The sequence below is a fragment of the Ursus maritimus genome, unplaced genomic scaffold, assembly GCF_017311325.1.
Source record: "Ursus maritimus isolate PB19 unplaced genomic scaffold, ASM1731132v1 scaffold_9, whole genome shotgun sequence".
Lineage (NCBI taxonomy): Eukaryota > Metazoa > Chordata > Mammalia > Carnivora > Ursidae > Ursus > Ursus maritimus.
In genome coordinates, this window is record NW_024427107.1 from 65,984,552 (window position 1) to 66,001,212 (window position 16,661).

At 42.3% G+C, this 16,661-nt stretch overlaps 1 long non-coding RNA gene across 1 annotated transcript in view; it reads left to right on the forward strand.

Moving 5' to 3' along the window:
- Window positions 1-12,276, forward strand: part of LOC103661680 — a 70,646-nt gene extending 58,370 nt beyond the window's left edge. Inside the window, exons 4-5 of the long non-coding RNA XR_568203.2 lie at window positions 5,736-5,839; window positions 11,999-12,276. This is a non-coding gene — a long non-coding RNA (uncharacterized LOC103661680). The remainder of the gene's footprint in view (window positions 1-5,735; window positions 5,840-11,998) is intronic.
- The last annotated feature ends 4,385 nt before the right edge of the window (window positions 12,277-16,661 follow it).

Genomic DNA, 16,661 nt, shown 5'->3' on the forward strand with positions numbered 1-16,661 from the left:
CAGACACACCTTGGTCCTTGTCACTGGGAACTGCTTGACATGTGCCTTATGAATAGTAGGCAGTCTAGGCTGTGTAAATATTGCAGTTGCTTCCTTGGGGCCAGTGAGCTCCCTGGTCTGGGGGTTTTTCAAGTTGAGGATAGACAGCTCCTCCTTGAGGATGCCTCAGCTGTCGTTCAGCCACTGCCTGGCATGTAGTTGGGGCTAAAAAAAAATATTCACTGAATGATAAAACAAAGAGAGTTAGATAATTTTTAAAGTCCGTTCCAGTCAGTCTTCCAGTCCTAAACCCAGTGAACTCTTCTATAGCATTTTAAATGTGACAGAGACCATGAGATGTTCTCCAACTCCATTTCCTTTTCCTGAGCAGACAGGAGGCATTTCTCAGCCTCTCCTGTACCCCGAGAGAGCTTTCTTGTTTCCTGTTCTTCCAAGGCTTCCAGAAGTCCGATGTTGAAGATCTTGCTGTCACAAGATGGGAGGAAATCTGGATCCCTGAGTTATTTCTCAGAGGAGAGCAGCCCAGCAGAGCTACCCACTTGCTGTGGGCTGTGATGAGAGCAGAAAATGAAACTCTTATTTTGTTAATGCCCCTCAGAGTGGGGGTTGCTCGTTGCAGCGATTAGTGTTAGAGTTCTGTGTTAATGCATTCATATGACATGGTTAAATTAGATAAAAAAATGACTAAATTCAGGAAAGGAACACTTCAAGTTGAAAAATTACTTTCTACGGAGCAGTGAAAATGAACTATAGCCGCATGCATACAGACAGAAACATCATGTTGGCAAAAACATATTTACATAATGTAAATCATTCAAGAATACATACCATATGATACCATTTATATAAAGTTCAAATATAAATAAAACCAAACAATGTATTGTTTAGTAATACAAACACCTGGTAAAGTTGAAAAACAAAGCAAAATGCAAGACAGTGTGAAGTTAGGGGAGGATAGTAGACAGAGGAATGCTAGTATGGGCGACAACATAGGAATTAGAAACTCTTGGAAATGTTTTATTTCTTAAACCTGGTTGGAAGTACACTGATGTTTAATCATTCTCTATAATCTAAATATTTATTATGTATATTATTTTATATATATGAAAGTACTATGATGAGTCATACCATACACACATTTATTTTTTCTTTTTTTTTTTAAAGATTTTATTTATTTATTCGACAGAGAGACAGCCATCGAGAGAGGGAACACAAGCAGGGGGAGTGGGAGAGGAAGAAGCAGGCTCATAGCGGAGGAGCCTGATGTGGGGCTCGATCCCATAACGCCAGGATCACGCCCTGAGCCGAAGGCAGACGCTTAACCGCTGTGCCACCCAGGCGCCCCATACGCACATTTCTCAATTCAATCATATATGTATACTGGATATTCAATTATACATAATTATATATCACAATATATTACCATATATATATGATTGGCCCAAATATACTTGATTATGTGCTGTATGTTATTGTATACACTGCAAATGTACAGACATTTATTGCAGAAGACTGCATATACAAAAACCTCAAATCTGTGTGATTTAATGGATTTTCAGATAATTTTGACCAAATGTACGTTTCTTAATTGCTTGCATTGGAACCCAAGCCTTCTGTAAGGTTTGTTGTATGATGCAGATTGTACTAGGGAAGTGTTTCCCAAACTGGGGTCCTCAGATCCCTATCGTTTCATAAGCTAGTTTCGGAATTTTAAAATCTTGAGAATAATCGTTCATTTGTTTTTAATAAGGACACCTAAGCCAACAGGTCATTTGATCTATTTCAGTCCAGAATTAAACAACTCAGCCTGTTTACAGTGCTTATGTATTTCATGTTGATTAGAAGTACTGGTTAGCAACTTATCTGTCTTTGATTAATTAAACATGGGAAAAACCAATTTGTTACTAGTCTCAGCTTGGAAGACGAAATTTATCAAAGCATGAGGCCCATGGGAAGAAATTAATAAAATGAATCCCTGCTGGTGAAAAGGTTTAGTTCAGTGTCCTATATTAATTCAAGTTCATTTTCTGTTCATTCATTTATTAACTCATTCATTTATTCAACCAATGTTTGCTACGCGCCGACTCTGCCAGACTGTTCTAAGTGCTGGGGGTGGAATGGTGAATATAGTCAAAACCCTTGCTGTTTTGGACAGAATGTTTGTGTCCCCCTACCCCCAATTCATATGTTGAATCTCTAACCCCCAGTGTGGCTGTCTTCAGAGACGGGACCTCTAAGGAAGTAATTAGGGTTATATGAGGTCATAATGGTGGGGCCCTGATCTGATAGGCTTCAGTGTCCTTTTAAGGAAATATATCAGTGCTCTCTCTCTCTCTCTCTCTCACAATCTCAATCTCTCACCCCATGCATACTCCAAGGAAAGGCCATGTGAGGACAGAGCAAGAGAGTGGCTGTCTGCAAGCCAGGAAGAGAGACCTCACCAGAAACCAAATTGGCTAGAACCTTGATCTTAGACTTCTCACCTCCAGAACTTGAGAAAATACACTTCTGTTGTTCAGGTCACCGGTCTGTGGTACTTTGTTACGGCAACTCAAGCTGACTAATACACCTGTCCTTGTAGAAGTAAGGGTGTTGCAGTGGGTCTTAGTTTTAAGTAGCTGGTGTTGCTCACAAGAGGAAGGAACCTGACATGCATGTTGGGAGGCATATAACATCTTGATCCAGAACACTGCTTGGGTGGTCTCACAGATCTGGGACTAAGTCCTTTTTTGGTCATTTGATAATTTGAGAAGTCTGGGCAAGGCATTTAATTCCTTGAAGCCTCGGTTTTCCCTCCTCTAAAATGGGATGGCAGTATCTACCTCAGAGGGTCATTGTGAAGGGTAGATGAGCTCATAAAGCACTTGACACACACCCTCATTTAGAAAAGCCTGTCTCGTATGTCAGTGCACACATCTCATTCAGTCCTCACAATGAACCTGTCAGGTGGTGGGTGCTATCTTCTCCATTGAGGAAACATGGAAACTGGGGTTGGAGGGATCGGGCACCTTCCTTGAGGTGACGCAGGTCATCAAGAGTGGAGCTGCTGGTGATGGCCCCAGGCGTGCCCATCACCAAAGCCTGGGCTGTCTCCCCTGCCTCCTGGTTCCTCTGCATCCACGTTGAGAAAGCCAAAAGCAGGGAGCACTGGTCTTTTATGCTGAAGAATCTGATATAGTCCTTTCCTTCCAGCTCAATGATTCCTAACCACGCATGAGCAGGAGTGATGAATTACCCCAGGGGAGGTATATCATAGTCCCTGGGAGATGGGGATAGCTCACGTGTGAAAGAGCATATAATTTCTTTGACTTCAAAAAAAACCCCATATAATATCTTAGTATTGGCTTGATCTACTTCATGATTTAATTTAAAATGTCAGATTAGGAAGGAAAAGAGAGGTTTATGTTTATATAAAGACGGCATGGTTTAAAAATAGATTGAGACTCCACTCTCCTGGGGTCTTCTCAAGGACAGGTCTGTGTTTGGGGCCTTTTTGCAGCCGCTGGAACCAGCCCAGAGGGCTTGTCGGAAGATTCCATGATATCAAAGCAGGCCCTAAACGTGATAGCATCAGTAGAGCTGACAGAACCCTCATGCTAATAAAGACATCTGCTGGACTGGCATGTGTGTGGCATTGGGTAGGAATAGCTGCCTGTAATATTCTAGTTAGCCTGCTCTCAAGTGAGCAACAGAGAGCTACATTTCTGCTAATGATCATAACCAATTTGTTGAATTCTGAGTGAAAAATCTTCAGGGCAAAATCACTTGTTCCCATGGTTCACATGGAGTTATTAAGTTATATTACATGTGATGGCTGACCCATGCTTACAGTGGAGAGAATGAGGGAGTTCCAGGCAACATGTCTCCCTTCAAAAAACTAGCTTCCCGAGGGAAACTGAGGATAAGCGTCAGGAAGCAAGTGGGTGTGCAGGGCATGATGCCTCTGCTTTGGGTGGAGAAAGACTCCGGGAGGCCAGGGCACCCCTGACCTCTTGCCTTGTAGGTGGGTGTAGAAGGCACACCCCATGTCCCAGAGGCTCAGGAGAGCAGTGCAGGGTATAGTTCTGCCTCTGATGACTGCAGACCAAGGACTAGAAATTAAAGCTCACAGGACTGGAAAGTGTCAACATGTCCCTTTGCTAGACACAGAGACCTGGGACACAGGAGAAATAGTTGGTCCAAGGTCACAGCAGCTAGCTGGGCTCAGGAACTTGAACCCAGACTCTGGATGCCCCACCCACTGATCTTTCTTTGTCATCAATTCTTCAGTTTCAGGAAAATCCATACCACAGCCCCAGAGACCTACCTATGTCACGCCTGTCATTCTACCAGTCTGCCTCAGTCAGTGGCCAGGCAGGAGAACAGGGCCAGGTAGTCAACGGGGGGATCTGATTTCTCCCCTTCTCTCGCCTCCAGATTTCCTGCCAACATTTTTCACTGGGCAGAACTGCTGAGAAGCTAGCAGGCGCGATGGGCAGGAAGTGTGGTTCGTAGGTCAGAACAGAGCAAGGAAAGGGAGAACGGAGCTGACATGTAGGTAAATGAGCTCTAGCAACCGCTTGCCCTTAGCTGGAGGGTTCTTGAGTTAATTTCTAGAGAGCTGGGTGATGAAGACATTTGTGAAAATCAGAGTGACAGTGCTAGACTCGTTGTATCGTAGAGCCACAGGCTCAGGGTAATAATGACAGTAATTAGCAGATGTAGGTGTGCGACAAGGCACAACGGCCCATTGGAGTATCAAACAGATCTGGATTCAAGTTTATGCTCTTTGACTGACCGGGGGTATGACTATGGCAAAGTAAGGAAACCACTGTGTTTTCTGGATTACTTACCTTTAAAATGCAGATAATAAAACTTCTTTGTAGAGCTTTTGCAATATGCCAATGGTAAAATGAATATAGAGCATCCTTAACCGTGTCTGGCGTACGCGGGTAATCAATAAATAGTAGCCCTCAGGCTTCAGAAGGACTGGTGTCCTATAACCCTTAGAGGAAGTGAATGTCCTCTGACGTAAGTCCTTGTCTATGTTTCTGATTATTTTATGGTATAAGTTTAGAGAAGTTTCCTCCATTAATTTATACTTCTATCAACAATGTTTGATGAGTGGCCATTTTCATACATTTAAATTTATCGTGGGTATAATTGTTTTAAAATACCTTTATGTGGACTGCTTTTTGGGGGGTCGTGTTCATGGCCGCTGACTCGGGTGAGCTGTAGACACAAAAACAGAGGGTTAGCTTGACCACTGGCAATAATGAATAAAAGGATAAAGATAGTAGCCGGAGTGGGATATAGGCCACTCATGTATTCATGCATTATTTTAATATTTTGAAGTCTCTCCCATGTGTGAAGCACTTGTCTCAATATCACCTTCTCAAGGGGCTGATAATAATAATTGCTATCATTTCTCTAGTGTTTATTATGTGCCAGGCACTATCCTAAGTGGTTTAAACTCATCAACTCTCACAAGAACCCAGTGAGATCGTTTCTATTATTACCCTCATTTACAATGTGACCTTGGCTGTGAAATATTTCACTGTAAAGTGAAACAAAGTGGCCAAGGTCACACAGTTAGCAAATGGCCGAACCAGGATTCAAACTCAGGCAAGTGTGGCCCAAGAACCTTTGCCTTTGCTCTCTGTCCTACACTCTTCCACAGATACTTATGTTAGGAATATCCATATCCTCTTTCTCCACTCACCCTATACCTCCTATCCCCTCGTGCCATTTTGCAGGTGCTTCTTGTAAAACTGTAGAAAGAAGCTGAGTCAACAGAGATAATTCACAACTTAAATGAACTCTGCGAATTACCCACAAAGTAAAAGTCCCACCTCATCAGGTATGTGCCTATCTTACAAAAGCTAGGTTTAGTGGGGAGGAACAGGAAGGGCAGAAGGAGATTCTCCATTTTCTGTTGAGTTACAGCCTTATTCCTGGGATTCTCGTTAACCTGTCACCTGTGGAAATATTTAATTGGGGCTTACAATGTCATCATCATTGCTGTCACTACGGAGCTCGTGCTTTCCGTAATTTCTCATCATTCTAGGAGAGCACATTAGTGCCAGTGTTCAGCGCTTCTATGCCAACTTCTTCTAGTTTATTTACATGCTCATCCAGTGAAGTTTCAGTGTCATCCGTGAAGTTTGGCACGATTCTATTCTCGGTATCGATAAAATCTTCAAAGTCTTCAACTGCAGGTTCATTTTCAAACATCCCTAGAGCCCAAAACCTGTGCCAAGCATTTGTCGATATTGACGTATTAATACTATTCCAAGCATTAGCTACTGCAGAAATGACAATCTCAACTCTTTCAGTATGTCTTGGATTCCCTACACTTTTGCTCACTGCAACAGGCATTCAGCTAAGGGAAAACAAAAGGTGGAGGAGAATTTATGCTTGCCCTCCATGGAGTATAAAATTCCTTGATCCACAAGATTGTATCACAGATATAACACTGGGGGAGGAATACATGGTGAAAACATTTTTCTCCAAGAAGTTTAGAAGAGGGATGTGTGGGGTAATGTCCATGAACAGTAAAACGCTTCAGTTTTTTCTAGTCCGGGTTGCCTGCAATGAACTCAGGTGTGGAGGGGTATTGAATCAGTCAGAAGGATTTTTGTGCTCACCCACACGTTCCTGTTTGCACAGTAAGGACAGATAAGTTGTATACATCAGTTAAACAACATGGAGGTTGGCTCTTTCCAGTCGCGACCCACTTACTCTTTTTGTAGATTGCCACATCTGAAAACAGTGGCCCTGGACCCAGTGTCAAAACTAGCTGGGGTTCACTCACCAGCCATCGCTCAGGTTTTTCTAGAAACAGCACCAGTAGAGAGCTGTTTCATCAGCATTTGCAAATTTGTGAAGGATTAAGGTGTTCATCAGATATGATCCTAGCAAATTTACACATGTAATTCCCAGCTGCTTCATGATCAACAGAAGCTTTGTCACCACAGATTTTCAAATATTTTACACCCTGACACTTTTTAAGTTTCTGTAGCCAACTTCCTGAATATCCACACTTCCCTTCGGTGTTGACTTCTTCATGGGCTAGCCTGGCTGGTTTCATGATCAGCAAGTGAGTGGCATACATTCACTTTACTGTTTTCAAATCTGATAAATCCAAAATCAAGATCTTTCTATTTCCCTCATGGCAATGCTTCCGTCTTTTTTTCTTTAGTTCTTGGTTGTCATAGTCACTGTAAAACATCAACAAATTGTCTTTAGATTTCACTAAGTTGTATATGGTGTTGGTTCCCACTTTATATTCAATGGTAAGGGACCTCACAGACACACCATAATTTTTGCAACAACTCTTATTTCTTGGCTATTGATAAAAATGATACTTCTTTCCCTTCTTCTATTATTCGTTGGGATAGTTATACCTTCATTATTATTATTTTTAACATTTTTGGAGTGTAATTAAAAGCCACGCCCTTTCCCCCCAACAATTTAACTAAAAAAAAAAAATCAATTACAACAGAGGCACATGTGATTGGTAGAAACACTGAGACAAAACTGGCATCAAATATCAATTCTTATTTTCACAAATCTTACAAACAACAATACCAACAACACTTCCGGAATTGTGCATGAGAGATTATGAACCATATTGTCATTTGACAACTGTGGAAATTGAGGGTTGGCAGGATTATCTGGCTTGAACATTTGTAAGAATTGCTTGCCTCAGTCCCATTTTGAAGTCAGACTGAGTTTTGAATATACAGTTAGACACTTCATTAGGTGGTGTGATTAAGGAGGTTGTTCATGCTTTGTGTATCTATTTCTTCAATGGTAAATGGGGATACTAATCTCCACCTTGAGAATTACCAAGAGAATTGGTATAACATACTTTAGTGCATAATCTGATTATTAGCAGACAGATGTAAGACCCTCTTTGCCCAGCATCGTTCTTCCATATGTGGGAGTCAGTGAGAGCTCTCTACACACACTAGAATGATGAAGTGAGGTGAGTTGCTGAATGACCTTTTAAACACGCATCACTAAGGCTTTTAGTTGCAGGAGCCATGCTTTTGGAGAGAGCAGTGGTTTTCTTCTAAGCTGAACCCCTGGCTTTGAGCATCGAAAGTCAGAGTCCCAAGGACTCATGGAGCATAGATTTTAATGCCATAAATAACAGCGTGTTATAAATGGAGGCTGGTTGAAGAACAATTTTTCTCCCCTGACGTTATCCAAAGGAATATCCCAAAGGAAGGCAAGAGTGTTGGACAATGGTAGAGATTTCTGAGGGCACTTTGAGCCCCATCCCTGGGCTAACTCTGTTGAGACAGAAGGAGGGACTTGAAACTTGAGTCGGTTTTGGAGGACCTGAGAACAGAGGAGACTTGCGTGTGAATCCCCATGATATGCACAGAGACCTACAAAGTTCTAGAGAATTCTGTACTGTTGGCTTGGACTGAAAGAGATTAGTATGTGAAAGAAGGCTGTTTGCTTTCAACATTGTACTGGTAAGAAACAAGCTGATAAAACCATTCAGTTGCAAGCAAGTGCCACCTTTTATGAAAAAGTAGGATGACTCAGGTGACAGAGGCTCAAGCCCAGAGGGAAGAGCCTGGAGCCCAGAGGGAGGAGCCACAGACCTCAGGGGATCATTGACAGGCCTTGAAACCGAATGAAATTTTCCTGGCTGGATTTCAAAATTGCTTGACTCTTTTTTTTTTCCTTTCATTTTCTTCCCTTTCGGAGTAGAAATATCTGTAACTGTCATTTTATGTCTTTCCCGGCATTGCATTTGGGGGCAGATAACTTATGTCTTGAGTTTTACAGGCTCACAGATAGAGATGAATTGTACCCCAGGATGGATTATACCCAGAGCCTCCCCTTACCTAATTGAGATGATTTAGATACTGAGATCTGGGTCCTTTGAACCGATTTGATTTATACGAGGTTTTGAACTTTAAGCGATCCTGTAATCGGATGAGGTTTTGGGGGTACTTGGGATGGAGAGAATGTATTTTGCGTGTGAGACAAACATGAATCTTTGGGGCCAAGGGTGGACTGTAGTAGGTTGAATAATGGCTCCCTAATGATATTCACATCCCAATTCCCAGAGCCAGTGAATACGTTACCTTACATGGCAGAAGGATGCAGCATGTGATTAAATTAGGGACATGGAGTTGAGAGATTATCCTGGGTTATCCTAGTGGGCTCAGTATAATCACACAAGTCCTTAAAAGCAGGGACCATTTTCTGGCTGTGATCAGAAGGGGAGATATAAAGATGAAAGCAGGGTCAGAGAGATACCACGTGACTGGCTTTGAAGGTGGAGGAAGGGATCCACACATGAGGAATGCAGGCAGCTTCCAGACAATGGAAAAGCCAAGGAAATGGAATCTTCTCAGCCGCCTCTAGAAAGAAACGCAGTCTTGCCAACACCTCCATTTGAACCCAGTGAAACCCATGTCTGACCTCCAGAACTGTAAGATAATAAATTTGTGCTGTCTTAAGGCACTAAATTTGTGGTAATTTGTTACGACAGCAAGAAAAAAATAAAAGCAAGCATATCCAGGTATTTCTTATGTGGGTCTTACTGGAGAACAGGTGAAAGCCATCACTAAAGACAGAGATTTGGGGCAGGGAAAGAATCCAACCAGACTTCCTGGGATGAATAACATTTAAGCTGGGCACTGGGCATAACTGATGGAGAGGATTCTTCACTGTAATCAAGGACAGAGTGGCCCGGATGGATATGCAGAGTGCAATGGGGAACTCCGTGCCATCTGGGGCATCGTCCATTAAAAGGACCAGACACTTTCTGCCTGCTGCTTTGAGATCCTTTTAGTTATTGTGCCTCTGGGACTAGAAACCTCAAAATATGTTGCAGTTAGAGTTCTTAAATCACACTGTTCATTATCATTGCCCTTGGGAAGCTCAGTGATTTTTATGCACACAGCAGAGACCTGTATGAACTATTAGTCCCTGAGATGTCATTCTTACTTTTAGTTCCTTTGTCAACTTCCTGAGTGACCTTGGGAAAATCATCATCTCCTGGGTTTCATTTTCTTTTTCAAGGAGATAACAGTCCCCTCGTCCCCTTAATTTAGTCCCCGTCTCTTAATTTAATTTGTGTGTGTGTGTGTGTGTGTGCACACGCACCACTCTTGTAGCTCCAGCAAATTCCACTTTTCAGCTCCTATGAGAGCGGGAGGATGAATTAGAAACTTTCTGTCAAGGGCTTTGGACTTTTCTAGAGTGATTTTTGAATTTATTTAGGCACTAGAACACCTGGAAAGCATGGCTCCTTTTGAAAGAACACCATGAAATATTGGTATATTTAATTCCGGGATATGCAAAAGGAACAGCTTTACTTCCAGACAACCTGACAGTCTGCGTCTGATTTAAAAACCACAGCCCGAGTACACATACGCACTAAAAGAACAAGGTGTTGGTCTAAACATGATTGGCCGTTCCTGAGTTTTTCTGGTAATATTTCTCTGCTGCTTGTTCATTCATTCTCATCTGCCAGTACTTTAGGTAGCAGACGTCTAAAGTTTAAGAAAAATATATCTGGGAAGACGACTTGAAATTGGAAAAAAAAATGTGATCTCAAACTTATTTATTCCTTGATAATTGAAAAAAATGTCCTTATTTAGCTTCATCGCAGAACGCTTTCTTCAGAGACCTAGTGTTCAGTCCAAGCGTGTTTGAGAACTCCCATTACTGTGAGCACACCGTGAGATTCCTGAGCAGAAGGGCCTGCATCTTATTTTTCTTTTGTATTCCGGAACATATTTGAACAGTTACTGTCTCTCCTCACTATTTAACAATAATAGCTAATATTTACGGAGCACTTACGGTTTCTCAGATGCTGTGCTAAGCCCTAAGTACATATTAGGATACTATTATTATTATCCTAGTCTTACAGATGGGATCGTGAATCTCACAAAGATTATCTGCTCAAGGTCACAAGGCTGATACGCAGAGAGACAGGATTCAAACCCACAGCCTGATCCCAGAGCCTGGAATCACTGCTCTACTCCCTAATTCCAAATCTCGCTTCCGGTGCCCACCCTCGATCCCAGGATGCTGTCACCTCTCGCGTGCTTATAGCATTCTCTCCTGTGCCTTTTTCTGTGGTTCCTATGCTCAACCAGTTGGGCATCTCCTCAAGGCTGGTCCACTGGCAGCTCCTGGAGTCCCAAGCATGTGTGACCGTGTGGGTCACGCTGTGAGCTGGAGAGCAGTGCAGGGCAGCAGGCAGGGACCTCATCTTTGCTGTCGGAGCCTGTCTTGCTCTTTGCCTGATGGCCTCAGTTTCAGTTCAGAAGTCACCTTCTTGGAGAGACATTTCCTGATTGTACTGCTTGAAAACATCACTTTCCCCAGATGCCACCCTGTCTCGTTTCTTCCACAGCACGTTAGTACTTGTTCGCTCCCTTGTGTATTGTCTTGTCCCTCTCCCCAAGAATGGAAACTCCAGGAGGGCAGGAACCCTATCTATCTTGTCCACATTTGTACCTTCAGCACCTGGAACAATGATTGGCAAGTAATAAAATGTACTCAAGTATTTGTTGAAGAAATACATGAATGAACACACTGAAATGTTTTTGAAATGCTTTGTTCATTAGATAAATATTGAATATCACTGTTGTGCTGGACATTATTCTAAGTGTCAGGAATACAGTGATGAGTACTGTAAAGTAAACCACTTAAAAAAAACAAACATAGACTCTGGTTGTGTCTTCAAATTATCAACAGCCAGGCCATTTGGTTAAAATTATGGTGATCATACAGCGTGGTTTACTTTGGTTTATACTTTTGTCCTGACATAAGTCATAAAATAATAATGCCCCTTCCACTCTCAAAAGTGTCCTGGTTTGGATGATAAATTATGTATTCAGCATAGTGAAACTTGATGCATTAATGCAATAACTACTAGCAGACAGGCAAACAGCAGATAAAGTAACCCTGTTATGAATGGGTCAAAGAGTGGGTCTAGTTGTATGTATAGTATAGTATTCATTTTGTGATGTTGCAGGTGATGAAGAAATGGTGCAGACTGGCCTCAGCAGAAACATCAAGGGCAATAGGCAGATTGACAAAGCTGAAAAGTCTGCTTCAGGCAAGGTAGGATCCAGAACTCAAACTCCAAGTTTTGCCCCTCATCCCAGAGCATCCCTAGCCTCACACTTCCTAGTATCAAATGGCAACAGCAGGTCTGGCCTCATCCTGTCCCAGTTCAAGTACAGCAGAGGAAAGTGAGAGCCTTTCCTAGGTCCTGAGACTGACTCTGACCGGTCCAGCTTGGGTCGTGCACTCCTGCCCTTCTTCCTAGCAATAGGTGGAGTGCTGATTGGCTAGGGCATAAGTTGTGCTTCCCACCCTTGTAGCTGAATATGGAGTCCTACCCAGACCACATATCCAGAGATTGGAAGAGCAGTAGGTCTGTCCAAAAATGGAAAAAAGGGATTTTTCAGAAGAAAAGAGGAGGTATTCAAAATATGGGTAGGGAACCTAAAGTGTCTGCAAACTGACTGTTTGTGGATGTCTGCTTGTGCACACATGTATGTTTTTGGGCTGATCAACAGCCTTACTAAACCCGGGCAACAGCTTCAGTCAAGTAATTTTACATCTGTATAATCTCTTTCTCAAGTTCCTGTTTTACAGATCCAAATAAATTAACTTTCTTTTTTCTTCCCATCACCACCCCATATAAGAATCCCTTACTTTCCCTATAGTATGTGGCAGGCCTTCACACACATTTGTTTACTCACTTATAGGACTTCTATGTACAGATGTTCAAGTTGTGCACTGCACATAGACGATAACGTGAGTTGTGCAATATGGTGACCCTATGTAATCCTCATAGAAATTCTCCTAGCAGATGAGGAAAATGGGGCACAGGAAAGTTAATTGATTTGTTTTAGGTTGTCCTCTAAATCCTTTGTTCTTCCACTTAGAGAATCTGGTCCCGGCAAAAAAGTTCTCATGCTGATTTACCTGGGAAAGAAGTAATTGCTTGTTGCCATTAAATCCTCCTCATGCCTTTATATAAAAACACTTTTCCTGAAGCCTTGGAAATTATAATAAGGTATTCTCATTTTTGTTTTACATTTAGACAGATTAAGCAAAAACAGATTTAAAAAATCAGTGAACCATCTGTACTGTTTATACCCTTAAGTGTAGAAGAAGCCCATATACATGATTAATTCTGTGAAAGGTATGCAAAGCACCAGAATTTCTAAATCCTGCTTGGGTTTCTTTGTTCCCTGTCTTGGCCAGTTGATGGCTCCCAAATCAAACTTGGAAAGAAACGTGGGAATTTAGAGTTGGTTCTTGAATTTTAGTGCTCTTAGTAATCACTGTGGGTGCTTGTGAAAAATACAAATCCCTAGGGGCGCCTGGGTGGCGCAGTCGTTAAGCGTCTGCCTTCGGCTCAGGGCGTGATCCCAGCATTCTGGAATCGAGCCCCACATCAGGCTCCTCTGCTGGGAGCCTGCTTCTTCCTCTCCCACTCCCCCTGCTTGTGTTCCCTCTCTTGCTGGCTGTCTCTATCTCTGTCAAATAAATAAATAAAATCTTTAAAAAAAAATACAAATTCCTGGCCTCCACTTCAAGACATTCTGATTCAATGTTTCTGGAATCTGCATTTTTAACAAGCACCCTGGTAACTGTGATGCGATGTATCCATGAGCATTCTTTGAGAAATAGAGGTTTTGAAATGCAGTTTTCAATAAAAATGAGACGAGCTATCCTTTTCTGCATTCATTCAATATTCATTGAATCCTAAGTGCCCATAATGGTCACAGTCCTAGGAATGCATAGTGTTTGGACTTCCAAAACAGTCTGTCATTTTCCTTTTGGTATTCACAGTGACAATGTTTTGGAAGAAGTTGCCCCCTTTTAAAAGCAGACAAATATGCAAAGGCTAGAGGTATGCAAGGCCCTGGATCCCACGGAAGTTTTCTGAGTGCAAGATGTCTTTCCTTCTGAGATACCCATGGGGACAAAAGAAGCAAACTGGAGGTCAGGCAGCTGGTCTCTCATCTTTATATAGAAGTGACAGTGCAAGAGGTACTGAGGCTGACGTCAGCAACAAAGGGGGGGAAAATGTTTTTGTGCGTCAATAATGCGTGCCTCTGCTTTTTTATGTCCCTGTCAAATCAAGAGGAAGCTCATCCCCCCTCTAAACATGCTGCACGAGTGTGGCAAACAACTACAAGATCTCTGTCTCAGTCGTGATTAAAGATAGGAGCAGAGCGAATATTTGTTTTGTGTCCCTCGGACACCTGGGGAAATTGAGGCTCAGATAGATCAAGTGGTTCGCCCAATATCACATAGGTGGCATTCTCAGCTATCTCTCACAGCTAACAAACCACCCTGGAACGTAGGTGCTTAAAACAGCAATTTATTACTATGTCAGAGTTCTGGGAGGTTCTTACCTGGGGTCTCCAAGTGGTTGCAGTCAGATGGCAGCTGAGGCTGGAGCCATCTGAAGGATCAGCTGGGCTCAATGTCTAAGATGCCTTTCCTCTCACATGCCTGGTGCCTTGGTGTTCCTTGGCCTTTTTCTCTTTCTACGTCACATCTCATCCTCCAGGGCCTTGGCTTGTATTTTGCACAGCCTAGTGGATTCAAGGTAGTCACACCTCTTGTATGGTGGCTAGCTTCCAAGATGGCAAGAAGAAGAAGCTCCCAGGCCAGTTAGGGCTACAGATGACATCATTTCCGCCATATCTTGTTGGCCAAAGCTGCCAAAGGCTCTGTCAGATCCAAAGTGATAGAGAAATACATTCTCCCTCTTGATAGGAAAATACCAAGATTACATCGCGGAAGATCATATAGAATGAGAGATACTGATGTGGCCATCTTCTGGTGAGTTTATTTTGCATGTGGGGAGGATGTGTATCAGGCCAGAGGGAAAACTCTAGTATCTTATCAACAAAGACGATACTCCAATGAGTCATGCTTTCTGGTACTCATGTTCTGTGTAATTCTTACCCCTTGAATCTTGGCTGCCTCTGTGACTTGTTCTTGACCGATAGAATATGGCAGAAGGGTACTGTGTGACACTGGAGGCTAGCTCCTAAGAAGCCTTGAAGTGTCTTTTGGAATGAATGCTCATTCTTGGGGAAGCCAGCTGTCAAGTAAGAACTTGACTACCCCAATACCACCATGCTTTGAGGAAGTCCCAGTTAGCAACATGAAGAGAGAAAGAGACATGCTCTTCCAGCCACAGCTATACCAGTCATTCTAGCACAACCGCCAGACATATGAGCAAAGAAATTATCTTGGACATTCCAGACTCAGCAGGACCATGGGGAGAATAATGAAGGAATCCGGGTGATAGTCAGAATGGAAACGCCAGACACGGAGCCTCAGTAAAGCTGCCCTGGCCATTTTTAGACATTCATGCCCCTCCCCAGTTTAGGCATTGTTCCTGCTGTGAGCAGAATAGAATAGCTGTTGCTTTATGCCATTAATATTTGGGGTGATTTGTTATATAACGATAGATAACTAGAACACCTAATAATAATAATAACAATAATAATAATAAAAAATACTTCCAGACACTGTGCTAAGTGCATTATATATACTTAAGTCATATATATATAATTTATTTCATATACTTATATACATTTTATATATAAAATAGGTATGTATATAATAGATCTATTATACATATCTATATCTAATATAATCTACACAGTAACCCTGCAAAACTAGAATTTAGAATGTTACTCTACTTTATAGAAGAAGAAAAAGTTAAGTAACTTGCTCTAGAAATCAACCATGTGGCAGAGCTAGAGGTCAAGGCAGGTAAGTTGACTCTGGCAGTCATAAGAGTTGATGTATCAGTCCAAAGCCCATGCTCTTCCTCTGTTTTGTACTGCTTGGTCCTTTTCTAGCCTTGGCTCAGTTGAACCAATTAAAAGCTTTACAAATATAACAGATTCTTTATGGGTGCAAGATGGAGGAAGAGGAGTAATGAGCTCCATTTGTAGAAAAATACCTGGTCCTGAGAGGGACATGTGATTGGGGTATGGTTGGGCTGAGGTTCTGACTACCTCTCCCTTTCTGTTACAAATTATCCAGAATTTTTCTGGGACTGAGTTGAGAACATATGCCATGTGAAAGTGGGAGGAGGCCAGAAATAGCTCATTTGAGCTGGTGCATGAAATTACATTGGGAACAGGTATGATTTTGGCAAGACCATGGGACAACCAAAGAGGAGAAGATGGTAGGACACACAAGGTGGTTCTATGCTTTAGTGACGTGGGGATGGCCTATCCAGCTCATCATCAGAAGTTCCAAAAGTTACTGAATAGTTGGAAGAAGCAGGCAACTGACTGGACTGGCTTGCTTCCTGAAGCTTTTTGCAGCTGTAAGCAAATGCCCTGAATCAATTTGATTTTCACTTTAGGAAGAGAAGAGAGATGGCCATGGATTTCTACCAATGGGAAAATGATGTAGCCCTGTCTTTGCCAACTGGCTGGGCAACACTTCTTGTTCCATTAGCAGAATGAAATTTCACCATTGGCCCCAGTACCTCTGGAAGGCCTCCATGATTCCTGTGGCCTTTTCTCTTCTGCTTTCTCTCTCTCTCTCTCTCTCTTTTTTTTTTTTTTTTTTTTTTTGCCTGGATGAACTACTGCCTTGAAGAGTACCTGAGATGCAGTAGTTGCTAAATGAATGAACTT